The sequence below is a fragment of the Thermobia domestica genome, chromosome 10 (assembly GCF_964235325.1).
Source record: "Thermobia domestica chromosome 10, izTheDome1.hap1.1, whole genome shotgun sequence".
Classification (NCBI taxonomy): Eukaryota; Metazoa; Arthropoda; class Insecta; order Zygentoma; family Lepismatidae; genus Thermobia; species Thermobia domestica.
In genome coordinates, this window is record NC_137463.1 from 226697780 (window position 1) to 226714785 (window position 17006).

General features: G+C 36.1%; 1 protein-coding gene across 1 annotated transcript in view; it reads right to left on the minus strand.

The window, feature by feature from the left end:
- Window positions 1–10547, minus strand: part of LOC145663022 (uncharacterized) — a 120772-nt gene extending 110225 nt beyond the window's left edge. Inside the window, exon 1 of the mRNA XM_081729152.1 lies at window positions 10260–10547. The gene's annotated coding sequence lies outside the window, so the exon portion shown is untranslated. The remainder of the gene's footprint in view (window positions 1–10259) is intronic.
- Between the last annotated feature and the right edge of the window lie 6459 nt (window positions 10548–17006).

The window sequence follows — 17006 nt, forward strand, 5'->3', positions numbered from 1 at the left end:
ATTTTCTTATATTTTAGAAATGTATATCCAGTTTTTCTTTAGATTTTTGGGCCCCAAGAGAGCAGGGCCCTAAGCTATAGCTTGTTTAGCTTATACGTAAATCCGGCACTGTAAACAGTATACACATACAGGCGCGGATCCAAAGGTGGCTATAGAGGCTATAGCCCCCTTCCCCCCTTGACGTTCAGGTATACACTGGATAAAATGGGCTTCAATCCTGTTTACTCTGGATAAGGAGACAAACTATGGTTTAGCTCCTCCCTTGATCATATCCTGGATCCGCCACTATATATATATATATATATATATATATATATATATATATATATATATATATATATATATATATATATATATATAATGTTTGTGTTTAGTATGTTGTACGATGGAAGCTGATGAAAGAGCTTTATATTATTCTTGATTTTTTTGACAGGTAAACAAAGAATATTTCGGGGATTAATCTACTCGATTATTATAATAAGATTATAATAATGTATTTTATTTTTTCTCTTGTATGTATATTCTTAGTCCTGCAGGAAGTTTTCATTTTTTCTTGGAATAGATAAACGAAGACTTTGGTTCGGCTTCTCCTTCACAAATCTCTGTCGAAAGGTTGACTTTATCGCTACCAACACAAATTACTTCTTCTCATAGACACCATCAACTGTACTGCTGAAACAGAAACCATCAACTAAAGAGGTCATAAATTTTGCCATTCCTCGTGTTTGAAGTTCCCATTCTTCACAAGGATAGGTGCTGACTGCCACGGGTGCTGACTGCCACAGAGAATTATTGGTGCTGACTGCCACGACTGTCGCTGATTGCAAATATAAAGGTGCTGACTGCCACGACGGCGTGCTGACTGCCACGAGCCTGGGAGAAACTGTATTTGGAAAGAGAGGAATTAATCCCTCATACTAAATTTATGATTATTAATTAATTTAGTAGGGATTAATTTAGTAATCATTACAGCAAATCTATGTGCCATCCTATAAGTTACAAAGTTGCTCACTAAGTGGAACGACATACACTTGGATGTTTATAAAGGGATTGTCTTTTCTGTAATATGTACAATTTGCACATTTCATTGTTTATATTAATTGTCTTATTGTATTATTTAATGGATATGATGGTCTGAAGCCAGCTGACAAGGGAAGTTTGGGAGAAGCACTCGCCTGCACAGAAATAAGCATGTCATTTGAAGGACCAATTCATGCTGATTAAAACAGGTAATAAAACTCCTCGAACAGATATTCAGCTTGGAAATTTATATGAGAAAATGAGTGGATGCACGTTTCAATGCGTTAAGTATTCTCACCCATGACGAAGCCTGATGGTTTGAACTTGCTATTGCTTGATCACTGGGGTCCATTCACAGACAATTTGTCTATTACAAGTTGCATGACGGATGGCAAAGACCTAATGGTTGAGAAGATACCAAAGAATTGCACACGATTTGTGCAACCAGTTGATGTGTTTTGATTCCGATCAATCAAAGATTATGGCAGGAGATGTGTACATAATATGAATCTTCTTCATCTGGACGTTATAATGTACCAACGAAACAATCAAATAAAGTTCGTGTCCATACGAATCACTTCCGATCACCGCGATACATTGGATTGTTTCAGTTTGCGTTCTGCAAGACAGGTTACGAACAAATTATAGGCCTATAACTTTTGAATCACTTGTCGAATTTGTTTTTTGCTTTGGTCCTGCGAACTGTTCTCTTGACGGATGCAACACAATTGCACATATAAAATGTTCATGGTGCAAGGAAGTATTTTGCCTGCGTCATTTCTTCATAAAACAGAAGAACAACAGTGATCAATTTTCATCTCTAACCTATTATTACTGTGAACAATGTAATGACTAATTGTATCTAACAAACCCGTTAGTTATTGCGAAACACTTTTTTTCTGTCACTTCCGATAGCTTTCAATTCGTATGTCAATATTCGTTACTAATTACGTCGTACTTAACGCGTATAAATGCGTATATCCTCATTTTCTCATATAAACTTCCAAGTTGAATATCTCGAACCATTCTCAACCGTACAGGAATTTTATTAGCTTGTTATAATCAGCATGAATTGGGACTTCAAATGGCATGCTTAGTTTCTCTGCAGGCGAGTGCTTTCTCCTGAACTTCCCTTGTGAGGTACAGCCAGCAGTGCTTTTTTGATGGAACTTTCAAGAGCTGCTCGAAACAATTTGCACAGCTGTACACAGTTCATGCTGACATAGGGAGTTCAAGTGAGAATACATAAATCGTACCAATTTTATACGCACCGCTCCCTGACAAAACTGAAAGTACACTCATGTCCAAAATTATTGTCGCATATCTAGAACTATATTCTTGTAAGAATATAATTTGATAATTTTGCAGAGTACTTTTAATACTTATATTATGTGAATAATAAGGAAATTTATATTTGTGATAGATTTCATTGGAAAAGAATTATAAATACGAAAATCATAATGAGTAAAATAAAATGTAACTAAATGGACAAGAAAATTTTATTTTCGTTTTATTGTTCTTATTTACTGCTCTTTTGACATGAAATTTACCACATACTTGTCTTAGCCGATTATACACATACTAACATTATAAGAAATACCGGGCGAATTCGTTATCAAATTATATTACTAGAAGAACATATTTATAATCATGTGACAATAATTTTGGACATCAGTGTACATATAGAGACCTGTTTACCTTTGTTAGGTGTTGGTCTGAAGAACACGATCCTAAGGATCATCTAGTTTCTTTCATGCTTCTTGGCGTCCGGTAATGTTACGTCTAGCAACTTTCTCTCAGGCTCGTGGCAGTCAGCACGCCATCGTGGCAGTCAGCACCTTGATATTGGTAATCAGAGCCAGTCGTGGCAATCAGCACCATTAATTGGCTGTGGCAGTCAGCACCCGTGGCAGTCAGCACCCCACCCTTCACAACGACTTCCTTCCTCCCGCCCCTCTTAAGAAGTTCAAAGTACGTTTTCAAAAGGACTGGCTCCCGCTGAGAAAGAAAGTGGGATGAGGAATGACTATAGTGACATCTAGCAGTTAGACGGCCAAGTACGTGAACACGAAAAAATCTGATTTCTGATTTCTGTAGATTCAATAATGAAGGATATAATTTCTTGTCGATTGTGTAATGAATGTCTTTGGAAACAGCGAAAAAATAGTACAGTAGCGCACAAATACAAAAACAGTACTCCATTCTCAAAAAAGTCCGAAGTTTTTAGCTCTTTTCCTTACTGTAAAAAAACAGAAGACTTTTCCCTCTAATTTTGATCATTTTCTTATGGGAATTTGGATTATAATTATCTGTATTTATAAGAAGAAAATATCACGCACAGCGTTCAAATTGCACCTTTAAAATGAGATGCATCATATTGAGTGAGCTATTGAGACATTTTTGCGAAAGAACGAAATGAAACCATGATTTGCCTTAAAAATGGTTGAGATCCCATGTTAAATTGAACACCAATCTTCCGGCTGCTGTGGCGCACTCCTTCTCCCTCTTAATCTTAAAATTTTTCTCTAAAGTATATTTTAGGTCTATAAATATAGTAACACAATCATTCAATACTCGTATTATTGTGGCTCTCTTCGGTGGTCTAGTGGCTAGCACGTGCGCACCATCTTCGGAGCACGGGGTCCTGGGTTCGATTCCCAGTGGGAGCGCCTTACAAAAATTTGAACGATTACCGAGGTTATGATTCCACCTTAAACTGCAAGTCCACATCTCATAGCCTTGCTGCTGAAAAGGGTAATTAAACTTAAATCAGCAAATCAATCGTATTATAGCGTTTGTGCTTTTATTTTCTAAAGTTTAACGTCCTACGAATATTCACCAAGGCTAAGGAAGACGGTCATGATGAGATGAATTATAATGGTGGATTAAGATAGTGGAAGGAAGCGGGAGGATCCCGAGAAACCTCCCACACAATTGTTTGTATACCACAAGCAGAATTTGGCGCTAGCTATGATCCAGCCAATGATTCCACGCACCTGAGGTGAGCTCTACCACTGAGGCAATACGGCTTTTTGTTGTCTATCAAGTATTTGTATTGAAATCATATGTTATTTATAATAATATATTCTTGCTAATAATACAATATAGATACATGGATTTAGACTTACAAAGGTGACCGGATATCTGAACGACCAAACTGAAACACTACGTACTTAGCGAAGAAATGAGAATTTCATAAATAATAATAAAGCTATACTCTGACTCTGCAGCTCATGGGGATCTATGGCTGGCCAGGTAGAGCGCGTCAAGTTAGTAGTTCTAATGCTTGGTTAGGACATCGGTTCTCAGGGACAATTATTTCTGACTTATAGATCTCTACCGCTATTTTCGTGAATGCGGTCTTCAATATGATGGTAAACACAAGGGTACTGTGCTCCCATGAGAGTCTAACCCTGGACCATACGCACCGAAGTGTATATTAAATGCAGTAGATAAGTTACCAATTTTGGTTAAATGAATAAATAACATTAAAGTATTTTTAAATAACAATGACGACAAGTTTGAACATTTATTATTATTATTATTATTATTATTATTATTATTATTATTATTATTATTATTATTATTATTATTATTATTATTATTATTATTATTATTATTATTAATACATTAATATTTCAATTTTTTGGAGGCTCCACGAAGCATTAGTGTGGATAACTGAACTTCTTCCCCCCCACCATTTTCAAATGATTTCGCACCCTGTTATACAATAAGCGAATATTTAGAAACTACTTAAAATTATAATTAATAACTTTATATCCTAACCTAACCTAGCTATATAAAATATATCAATTGCTTTAACTACTTACATTGTGTAGCTTTAAACAGTATTATTTATCGTTCAAAGGTGCATGATGCATTAATGTTCATAGGTACAAGAGGGTCACCATTACAAAAAAAAAAGTTTTCCATTAGCTTAAATATTGAACAGAAGATAAAACTAAAAATATTACTATATTCACCAATGATTCTACCCCAAGTTTGGACAAATAAATATCACAGTTGCGAAAACCGAAGAGCACAAAACTCAAAAGGTAACTACAAAAAATCTTCGTTTTGGGGATGAAAAAATTAAAAAGAACATTACTCGGCACAACACTCAGTAAACAACAGCTAAACGCGTTTGTAGTGTTTTTTTTTTTTTTTTTTTTTTTATTTACTCTTTCAAATGAATTTTAATCACTGCACCTAGACAGCTCTGAATTCGAGAAAAGCACAAGTGTTCAAAGGTACATTGTTTCAAAGGTACAACGCCTTCCCCTCTCGCAGTAATTTACAATTATTTATCGTCTTTTCGGGTTCACAATACGACCGGTTCAACAGTACATAGATGTTGTATTGGAACCCCTCCCGAAAAATAACTTTGAACCCCTCGCAGCAAACTAGGACTGCCTGCATAAGTGTATCACGCTCGTTTTTGAGAGAGGTGGAAATCTGCGCCAAATTGGTCTCTTCTAAAACGTACCTGAGCCGCGACAAAACTCATACTATACATATATATACGGAGTGTTCATTTATTATGTAGCCAAAATTCACTCGTGAGATCTTCACACCGAAACAGTAAAAAAACAGTCCATATGAATATACGGCAAAAAACGCGTTGTTTCAAAATTACGATATGCCGCGATCGAGAAAATTGTAACTCTGAGGCTGCTTAGCTCGAAAACTATAAGAGATATCAAAGACGGTTAAAGAACTATTAGTGGTACTCAGGGTTGGTTGGTTTAAACCAAGGTGGTTTAAACTTTGGTTTAAATCAGCTGTTTAAAAAAAAAGCAACTGGTTTAAACCAAAAAAAAAAAAGAACGAAAAATGCTTTAAATCGTGTGAACTTCATGGTGACGTCTCCACATATCAAACCATCTGCATTCATTTATCTACTTTTCACCTTTTAATCAAGGGGTCCCGTGTTCAATTCTCTGTCGAACCACAATCCATCTTTCAAGTGTAAACCAAATAGCGATTCAAGATATCCCTTAAGCGAAAGTCTTCCCCGTGATAACCTCGGTATTTCATAAGGATGTTAAGCCTAAACATACGAAACGAAACCAAATTATATATTTCTACTTGCCTGAATGCCTGTTGTTTTATAAAGAAGCCAAGGTTGCTTAAATATATTGATAGAAATTAGCAAAATTTATCAACTGCCTACGTAGCTTCCAACATCAACTTGGATTCGACTTTGTTTTAATTTTATTGAATGATATCTACATACCAAATTTGTAATTTAATACTTCAGTTTTAGCGTAGTGATTATGATACGTTGAGCTTAAAATATTACATACAAATACATTTAAGTAATAACAGGATTTTTTCCAATGGCCAAGGCGGAAGTTTCCCGATTTATATATAATTCTGTATAATGTTTTTACTTATGTAACTGTTTATCTTTTTGTCCTTCTGAAAGGACTCTTGACAATTATATCAACAACTAGGCCTATGTAAAGATCAGTACAACGTATTTTTATCAGGAGTCCTTCGTGGGTGATTCGGCAATCGCATTTGTGACCAATTAATTAGTCTCGGTTTCGTGTCGAAATGGACAATTTCTCTTAAATGTAAGCCGAGAAGCGGTTTGGATGCCGCTTTAAGCTTATGTGACCCCTTCCAGCATAACCTTGTTGTTGCATAATAACACCAAGGTGGAACAAACTAATTTCTTTCCATATCTAATATAAATACATAGAGTAAATTATTTAAACCAAAAAAAAACCTGGTTTAAACCAAAACAACGGGTTTAAACCAAAAGAAAACTGTTTTTTTGTTTTTTTCAATGAAAACCATGGTTTTTGCCAACCCTGGTGGTACTAGTACACACTCTATCTAAATACCTATGTTTCAAAGTTGGTTTGTACCGGTGCACATGATTTTAGAGAGAGAGGTGGAAAACCGGAAGCTATACCGCAGCTCCCTCTATAAACTCCGTTGCGTCCACATGTCCCAACTCTGAAACATGGTTATCTAGATAGACGGTGTACTAGTTCCTCTAATATTTCTGTAACCGCCTTTGATATATATCCGGTTTCGAGCTAGGCAGACTCAACGTTAGAATTTTCTCGATTTCGGTATCTCGTAACTTTGAAACAAAGCGTTTTTCGCCTTATGCTCATATGGACTATTTTTTTTTATTGTTAGGTGTGAGGATTTCACCACTGGATTTTGGTTACATAATAAATGAACACCCTATACATACATACATACATACATACATACATACATACATATATACATACATAAATATATAGTGCAAGATCGTAGATTTTCTGACGGGGAGTGCACCACTACATTTGAATTTTTAAAATGCTTTTAGGCATCTGTGATGTGAATGAGGTATATTGTTTTGTTTGGTGAATTCTTTGCTTTCAGAAAATCGACATAAACTATTGCCCTTGCAAAATTACGATTTTTTAAAGCCTCAAACAGAAACATGACAGCAGAAAATTTCAGACTTTTGCTATTTTCACTGCTAGCTTCTTATTTTAGATAGTGTATATTCACAATGAATTTGGGTGCACACTCCAGTGCACCCCTAAATCGGGCCACTGGATATATATATATAGTGGCGGCGATCGGACATTAGAAGTGGGGGGTGCGGTGGGTCAGTGGTAGAGCGTTCACCTCCGGTGCTTGGGGACCCTGGTTCGATCCCAGCTCGCGCCGTGTGGACTTTGTGGTGGACAAACACAGTTTTCTCGGGGTTCTCCCACTTTCTTCATTCCACCATTTTACTCATTTCTCATTATCACCGTCTCCTTTCGCCTAACTGGCATAAGCGTGGGACGTTAAACTTAAAGATTTCATTTCATTTTTCATTTTTAAAAGTGGGGGGCAAGACATAATCTGAATATTTGTATATCAATTTTAATTTTCCTGGTTGTTTCTAACACTTTGTTTGACGAAAAGTTGTATAACTAATAGTATACTATCTTTTTCAGTTAAAATACCGTATATCGTATCTATATATATAAAAGAGAACGTACAAAAATTTGTCCGCTCATCACGCTAATACGGCTGAACCAATTTCTTTCATTTTTGGGGGGTTATTAGGATTTGGACCCTAGATGGTTTTTATCATATCACTTTAATTTTTAATTACCAGTGTCTTGAGATAATTGACCATTCAAGTGTCCATAACGTACAAATCCTTTGTTATTAGTTCATCATAGGTAAAAATAAACGTATTTATATGCAACCCGCATGACCGTGTCACTCGGCGGGTTAACATAAATGACAGGCGATATACAGCGGAAAATAGCTTGAATCTTCTGTTTAAAATTTTTTAATTGATTTGCTTATTTTTACAGACACTTTTACAATATGCCAGCACCGGGATGACCGCAGCGAAGCGGGGCGGGTTAACATAAATGACAGGCGATATAATGTTAAGATTTACTGCAATCTTCTATGGTTTTTATCATATCACTTGAAAGCGAAAAAGTAAAAATTATCTAAGTAACAAAGTTTATTGCGTTCCGGGGTGACCGCAGCGAAGCGGGGTGAACGCTGCTAGTTTGATATATCGTATTAAATAAATTAACAAGAACAACACAAGTAGGTTCTAGCCCTTGTACTCTTAAACAACGAAAGTGTAAGAAGAGATTTGATTCTTTACTCATGAACACTTTTAAAGTCTCTCTGGAAAATTGTGATAAAATTATTTAATAACAAATTAGCAAAACAAATAAATAGAAAGGATATTAACCGTAGTAATGAATAATGAGGCTTGTTTTGTAGACATATTGAAACTGGGTATTAATGAACAACTAGTATTTTTAATTCCACACATGCCATTAAATGTATGTTATTACTCTTAGAAAATGAAAGACAGTAAATACTACAAGTGTATGCTACGACGTTTAAACAAACAAATACGCAATTGCAATATTAGTTCCTTTAAATTGCAACTAAAACGCAGCGTTTCTAACTCCACGAGAAGACAAATAACCAATACATACTAACGGTAAATAGCCCTATTATATGGCACCATTTTTTCTATGTACCAGAAATACCTAGATACATACAAAAACTACATTTACAAATGAAACTATATACATTAAGGGGTTACTTTATATATATATATATATATATATATATATATATATATATATATATATATATATATATATATAGGCGCGGTGGCTCAGTGGTAGAGCGTTCATCTCCAATTCTTGGGGTCCCTGGTTCGATTCCAGCTCGCGCCGTATGGACTTTCTGATGGACAAACACCGTGCTCATGGGTTTTCTCGGGGTTCTCCCGTTTCCTCCCACTTTCTTCAATCCACCATTTCACTCATCTCTTATCATTACCGTCTCCTTTGCCTAACCGGCATAAACGTGGGACGTAAAACTTAACGCTACGACTATTATCGCAAAACGAAACGGATTTTGCGTCTCATTGTTGCAATACATATTAAGTACCAGCTACATTTCCTCATACAGAAATAAAGGGCTTGGTGGCTCAGTAATAGAGACTCACCTCTACCTCAAAGTTTGTGGTGGACAGTACCAATATGTCCAAGGGCGTCGATCCTGGGGAGCCGGGCTCCTATTGTATTTACGAATACACAATATTTGGAATAATTTGAGTGCAGTTTGTCTTAAAATCTTCATATATATATATATATATATATATATATATATATATATATATATATATATATATATATATATATACCTTGTGCATCTGAATGACCCCCCCAAATTTACAGAGAAATCGGAGCCAATGGGTACGTCCATGGGTTTTCTGGAAGTTCTACCACTTCCTCCCATACTGTTATTCCACAAATTATTTCATAATACACTTTCACCCACGGGCGCCCAAAGAAAATTTTCTAAGAGAGGCATCTCCCTGGTTGCTATATTAAGTTTGGTATTTTCTATTTGTATTAAGAAAATCTTAAGAAATTTAAGTTGTTTTCGTAAGTCATGGGGGCCCGGCTCCTCCTGCCCCCTTCGGGCGCCCATGCTCTCACCGTCTTCAATCTAAAGATTCTAATGGGTATAATCATGGGACGTAGGGTAAAATTAGATACTGTAGCCCTATTTCATTTCTTCTTCGCCTGCACACGAACGCATGCACTAATGCCAACTCCGGAACATTTAAATATAGCACAGTGCGATTCAACTTTTATCTCTATCATAACCTACAATTTTAAAAACGTATTAGCATGAAATATCATAATTAATTATATAATAAGCTTGTAGAATTATGCTCTTACCTGAAAGAGAAAAACAGCACAATTTCCAGCAAACTTGAATAGATGTTTCTCGTTAAGCGGTTGTTGTCAACGCTCGTGTTTTGATATGGTCCAATGTTTAAACTAATACTTGTCCCGTTGTACGCGTTTAAGATTTTGCAGCAGCATTATCAAACTGTCACATGACGCAAATTTCCTATGTATACAAAGATTAGTCAGGATAAGCTGAGTTTGCAAACATTGATATTACTCATTCTGCGTTCACAGTTCATGCTCAACACCTGCGCCTTTCGAAGTCGGTTTCATTTTTAGCAGACGCCAAATTGCACGTTTCGTCAAGGGGTGAGGAACGTAAACAAATCGATCAGCGCAGCCTGTCTGCTATCTGCATCTACCTAAAAACGGGATAATCCCGTTTTCGACAGGCGTTTCTGAAATTAAATTCGCTTCGCGCCGTATTTTTCTACACATTTCACCCATGACCAATTTAGATGGCATCTTTATGTTGTCGGATAAATCTTCGGTGCATACATGGTTTTAAAGGTGATTTCAAAAGATTTTCCTCGGGGGGGAGGATAATTTTAATGCACTGGGGGTGAAAAGTAGTATTACAAGAATAATGAAAATCTATACATTGAGCAATGGTACCGGATGGGAATTTTGCGGCTTCGGGCGAAAATTTCTCGGGAAACCTCTTGAAATCATCATTGCTTGCTATCCATCGAAATGTGGCCACTTTTGATTAATGTTACAGTCGTACCACGGCTTACGAACTTAATCCGTTTGATAATGTTGTTCTTGAAAGGAAATGTTTGTAAACCAAAACAGTTTTTACAGTTCGGAAATTGCATTCGTGGGCCGATTTGTTCCTGACTAGAGGCGTTAGTACCTGAGATGCGTCTGTACTATATTTTTAAAATTGTAATCAAGAAAGAAGGAAAAGTGTACAAATGATTTATATGACGTAGTTTTCACAAATTTTTTACTACTAACTTTCTTGAGGAAATCTGTCTTAGATTCAATATGATCATAGTCCAATGTGCATGTTTCAAGTTATACAAACATACTTATACCAATTTTACAGTGTTAAATAACATAGGCTATCTGCCACTAAACATTTAATATTCATTCAATTCCGTAAATCTCATTGAACTTGTATCCAGTGGTGTAACTAACAGGCTCGCAGGGCCTGCAATGCGGAGAGCCTAGAGCAAAAGGGGATCCATTTAAGTTTCGAAGATTAACTTAGTTAGGATGCTAAAATTACGTGATGTTATAAAAATTTTATTCACATAGCATAGGCGTGCCCACCAAAAATTTTCTGAGGGGGACAGTACCCTTTACTCAACATTGTGGGCCAAATTTAAAGAAAGGTTGATGTCATTGCACCCCCCCCCCCTTAATTTTCAAAATGTCACATAACATGAATTAAAGTGCTGCAATTTAGGATAGATAAATGCCATCAATGGTGATAACAGGTTCTATTTCAGCGACACAAAAGATCCTATTTATGGTACTGTTGACAATATTTATTATAATTAATGAAATTTCCAGGACGATGATATTAATTTGTAGGTTTCATGATAGTACAATGAACTGATGATCAGTAAGTAAGCATATTATTCAAGTTCATGTTTTCATTTATGATTTGTATTGTTTCCCATTTTGACACTGAAATTCGGTCTATAAATGCCCTGTTAAAAAGCTCCAACCTCTAATAATATCTATAGCCATATGAGACCAAGAAACGTAGATTCTTCTTCAAAAAGTCGCAAAAGCCCAGCTGTTGATCCTGAAGATGTGTTAACAATTCCGTCAGTCTTCATCTTTTCCAACGTAGAGAGAATTTCTACATAATGTTAAACAACTCCCGTTATTAGACTAAGTCTACAATTCACCTAGTGGGACACAAGGATTTAATGTTTACAATGTTTAAGACGAGACCACAAGCATTAGCCTCGATTAAAGCAGAAAATCGTGGCCTCAGTGAAAGTGACCGTGAAAACAGTACTCATAGTTCGTGCACCCCCTGCAAAAAGCTTCTCACTACTTCTAACGCACTACAGGCACCCTTAATCACAAGATTAGTACTGTGAGCTCCACAATGTACATACAAGGCAAGAAGTTGCTGTTTACATATAATAGATGGAACACTAATTCTAGAGCCATCACTCGTATTTCCAGAACCATCATAAACTTGTCCACTGAGTTGAGCAATGGAAAGCTGGAATCTCACCATCTCATCTAGAATAACTGAAGCTATAAACTCACCAGTAGTTTTTTGATATACTGTAGAACACAAGAAAACTTTCATGAGAACAGAGATCTTCATCAACTCACCTGGCACAAATAGGCTACTTAACTGTTCTTCGCCATTCACATCACGGGAACCATCAGACACGATAAAGAACAGAGGAGGGTTTTGAAATTTGATTTTGTTACATATATGAAAAGCAATTTCTTGGCCCATGGTTTCGATATTTCGTTCTGGATTTTAACATACATGAAACTACTGTACATCTCTTCACGTTTCCCCTTATCTTGCTCTTCAATTGTGGAAAATCTTCAGAGCAAAGGCTCATCAACTGAAATAAATTCCTAAACCGGGAGTCATATCCTCTAAATGCGAGTCCTTGTCTTGCAAGATAACGTATACTTGAGTTTACATTTATTTTTTTTTAATTTCCTGGCTTTCAGTTGTTCAACTAAAACTTGTCTGTTTAGTTGGTTTTCTATTGGATTTTTTTTCTCTGCGAAGTACAACCAGTTTATGGCATTCTGAAGTTTCGTGTATACTTAATTTCTTTTTAGCCTTCTTCCAGTTGCAAAATCCTACAGTAGAGAAAGCGCCTTCCATAGTTTTAGTAAGAACTTTTTTTAATTGTTTTTCAAGATATCCATACAGTGAAAACAGAAAATGACGTTAATTTTGTTTGGATCGACGTGCAGCCACGGACGAAACCAAGTTGGCACAAATTTCAATGTTCGACCCTTCAGAGACTGTTATGGAAAATTTGTAGGTAACACTAAAGTCTAATTGGGCTTTGAAAGGTTCGAAGGGTGGGGAAAATCTTAACCATTTGCTAGACGTGGAGATTGAGAGGTTTCTTCTATAGACACTGAGGTGATGGTGACTGATACAAGATTTGAATTTCTATTGTCAGTTTCAGGTTGTAATCCATCAGCTGAACTATCATTTGAATTATATTTTCTCCTCGCTTCGTCAACAATGACACTACTTTACCCACGTGCTGTCTTCTTTTCTTTTTATTATGACAAATTGATCCATTCCAAACAATAAAACAACACTAAACAAAAACAAGAGATGAGAAACCTCATATCAACGTTATATTCACAGCAAAACACATAAACACAGCTGTCTAAATAACGTTACTGTTGGAGAAAACACGCTGCAAAACATGTCCTTTCAAAAACAGTGGCGCACTTGTGCACAGCCCAGTTGACGAAGTTCAACAATACATTAGAAAGAACACACAAAGAGACCTACGTTACCCGCACGAAGAAAAAGGTCTTTTTAGGCAGGTTTTGATTTATATTTCCGAAGCTAAACAGTGTTGTAAGTCTTCCATCGATTGTCCAGGTTGGCACAATAATGTGGTATTTTTCCACGAAGCCGATACAGCAAGAGTCGGTATATTAAATTAAAAAAAAAAAAAAAATCATTCCACATTTTCTCTTTTCTCTTTGTAATGCTATAAGTGTAGAGGGAAAGGAATCTTTTTAAATACTTAGAAAGCGATATTTTTTTTCTTGCAGCTACAGCTTCCTTGGAAAACTAAAGATAAATCTCAAGGCAGAAATATTTGAAACTGAGCATGAAACTTTTGATAAGTACTAAGTCAAATTCGAAATATTTTTGCCTTGGAACCAAGTTGTAAATCTTTCGCAAAGCGGTAGCTGTTCAAAATGAAAAGACACACTAAGAATTGCGTACTTTCAATTAGAATCTACTATTTTCATAAAGATGCTAGCTCACACACACAATTAATTATATTGTCAGTGATAGGCTATATGGTGTTCATTGGGCCAAACACTCCAAACAATAAAGATTCATCTTACACTGGAGAAATAGTTATGCTTCGTATTTCATTATCATTTGACCATGAAACAAATACCGGAGACATATCAGAGTTGGCGTGGGTCAATGAAAACTTGACCCACGACCCACTGACCCACCACCAACCGTGACCCACTCTGACCCATCATGACCCACCACCAACGGTGACCCACCATGACCCACCACCCACGGTGACCAACTCTGACCCACCACCCACCGTAACCCACCACCCACTATGAACCACTCTCATCCACTGTGACCTATTCTGACTCACCAAAATCCATCGTCATCAACTCTGAACACGATCCACGGACTCTTCTGTACTGACTAAAGAGTTTATACTCGTAATAAAACATAACTGTGAAATTGTCACTAATCGGAGTTTGAATTTCTAGTCAATCGCTCAAGCACCGCTCTGTCAGAATAACGGTGGATCTGATCTTTATGATATAAAATGGTAAAGTGTTTGTCAGTGAGGAAATTGAAAAAGTTCGAGGTGAGGGGAAATTAGTGTGCGCGTAAAATATAATTGCGCTAAGAGAGTATTCTTGCAAGTGTTAATTGCTCAACGCATTCCAAAAGAAACTTCTATTCGCAGGAAAATACCCCTGTACAATATGGAAAAGGTTATGGTTTCGCAGTTCACAGTATTTTTTTCACAAAAGACTTGAAAAATCAGTTTTTCATAGTGTATAAAGGTGCTCGGGTACCCTATGTGAGAGCATCTCCATAAAGTATGCTCATAATTGTAATTTGTATAATCACTGAACACCACGTTAAATTTAAGTTACAAATATGCATAATTGCAATTATTATGAATATTTATTCAAAGTAGGGCCTAGTTTACCTAAAGCAAAGAAGAGACTTACTAAAAAATAGGTACAAAGTTTAATAGCACAAATAAGCCATTAGTAATACAAGTAGACCTATACATTTTCTTTGGCTCGTAATTTTCCACTTTAAAACAAACCTGAAATCGAGTTTATTTCCTGTTGGTAACTTTTTCGTGGTAAATCATCCGCAGCGGAATTATGTCCATCCTTCAGCCAAGAAATAAATAGCTCGTCTACTTTGAGCTTGTCTAGCGGTGGGCCATTAACATTGATGAACAACAAGTTAGACAATGTTTGAGCACTTAGTCTATTTCTAATATCAGTCATAAGGGGAAATCCCCGTTCGTACGCTGTCGTGGAAATTGATAATACTTCTACCCGGTTTCTGCAACTCCTCATCGACAATCTGCTTGTTAGACTTAAGTCTGATAACGATTTTTCTTGGTCAGTTTTGAAATACTCAGCAAGAAGTATCATCTCTCTATCACCATACAACATCTTTTCCATATTGACCATGTCAGTTGGCAATGTCGACTCATGGAGAACAGAAACTTCATCTATCACGCCTTCGATCGGGAATCTTGTGAATAAATTATCAATTAAAGCCTGATAAACTGAAGATTTCTTATTTGTTTATAAATTTAATTTTTATAATTACACATGAAGGTTTGATGCCATTACGAAGTTCCCTCTCCCGTCTAGAAAGCGAAAGAGAACGTGGTTCCTGGAAAGTGTTCAGAGGTGAATGGGAATTTCTCTCCTTCTTCCCCTTCAATTACCACACTGCTGTTTGCCATGTGCCAAATTACGATGAATTTAAATTAAATTATCATAGTATAATTATCCTTCCTTGTTGAATTATCAATACTTTTCAGTGGAAAAAAGGATGAAATTTGAAAGTTCCAAATCAAGGTAAGTAGACCAACGTAAAGGGAAAAAAGTGTAAAATTTTCCATATAATTATGCGTACAATCCAAACTTAAAATTTCCGTGTAATTAAGCTTACAGTACAAATTTTATGCCTATTTTAGTCACAAGTTTCTGGGTTGATTGCCGTGTGCTGTAAGCGCTCCATATAATAAACATAAGCTTCAGCAGTTATTATAGTAGAAAGCAATGGATATATGAAGCCAAGCACTGTAATTTTTTGTTTCTGATTTTTTTTTCTTAAATAACATCGATCGTTTTCAATCATTTTTACAATCCAACTCACTACCAATTTTCCATATATAGAAAGTGGCCCCCTCCATAAATATGCTAGGACACATTCTGTTTATTTTCAATAAAGAGTTAATACACTGAATTTCAGCTCAGTAAGTATAACAGCTTGCGAGATACTAATTTTTTTTCCGCAAAAATTCGGATCCTCACCCTCCTTGGGATATGTAGCTATTATAATGAAAGCAATACAACATCCCAATTTGGATTAAGGCCTAACTATATAACAAAAGTAATTTCATTTGACTTCGCAATTCGGCCGTGCTGATCAGGCACACATAGTTACATTCAATTTTTTATATAATAATTTATATATTACAGTGATTCAAAAATGTATTTTTTTTCAGTAGTTAGCTCCTCTAAAAACTCGCAGGTCTCGAAAGCCAAGTAGTAGTATAAGTCTTATTGTTATTACTACAATTAAAAATATCAATATCCAAAAGCGCCTGAAGTTATTTTTTCACTTGGTTAGACATACTCACCTCAGGTAAGTAGACAGAAACAAGTGGGAAAAGGAAGGGAAATGAAGGTCTTGGAAGTAAAACGAAGACAAATTTACCAGTCTTCAGAAGATACTGTCTACAATGCAGTGAGCAGAGAGGGTCGGTAGATCATACTGAGTCGGTGGGTCGCAGTGGG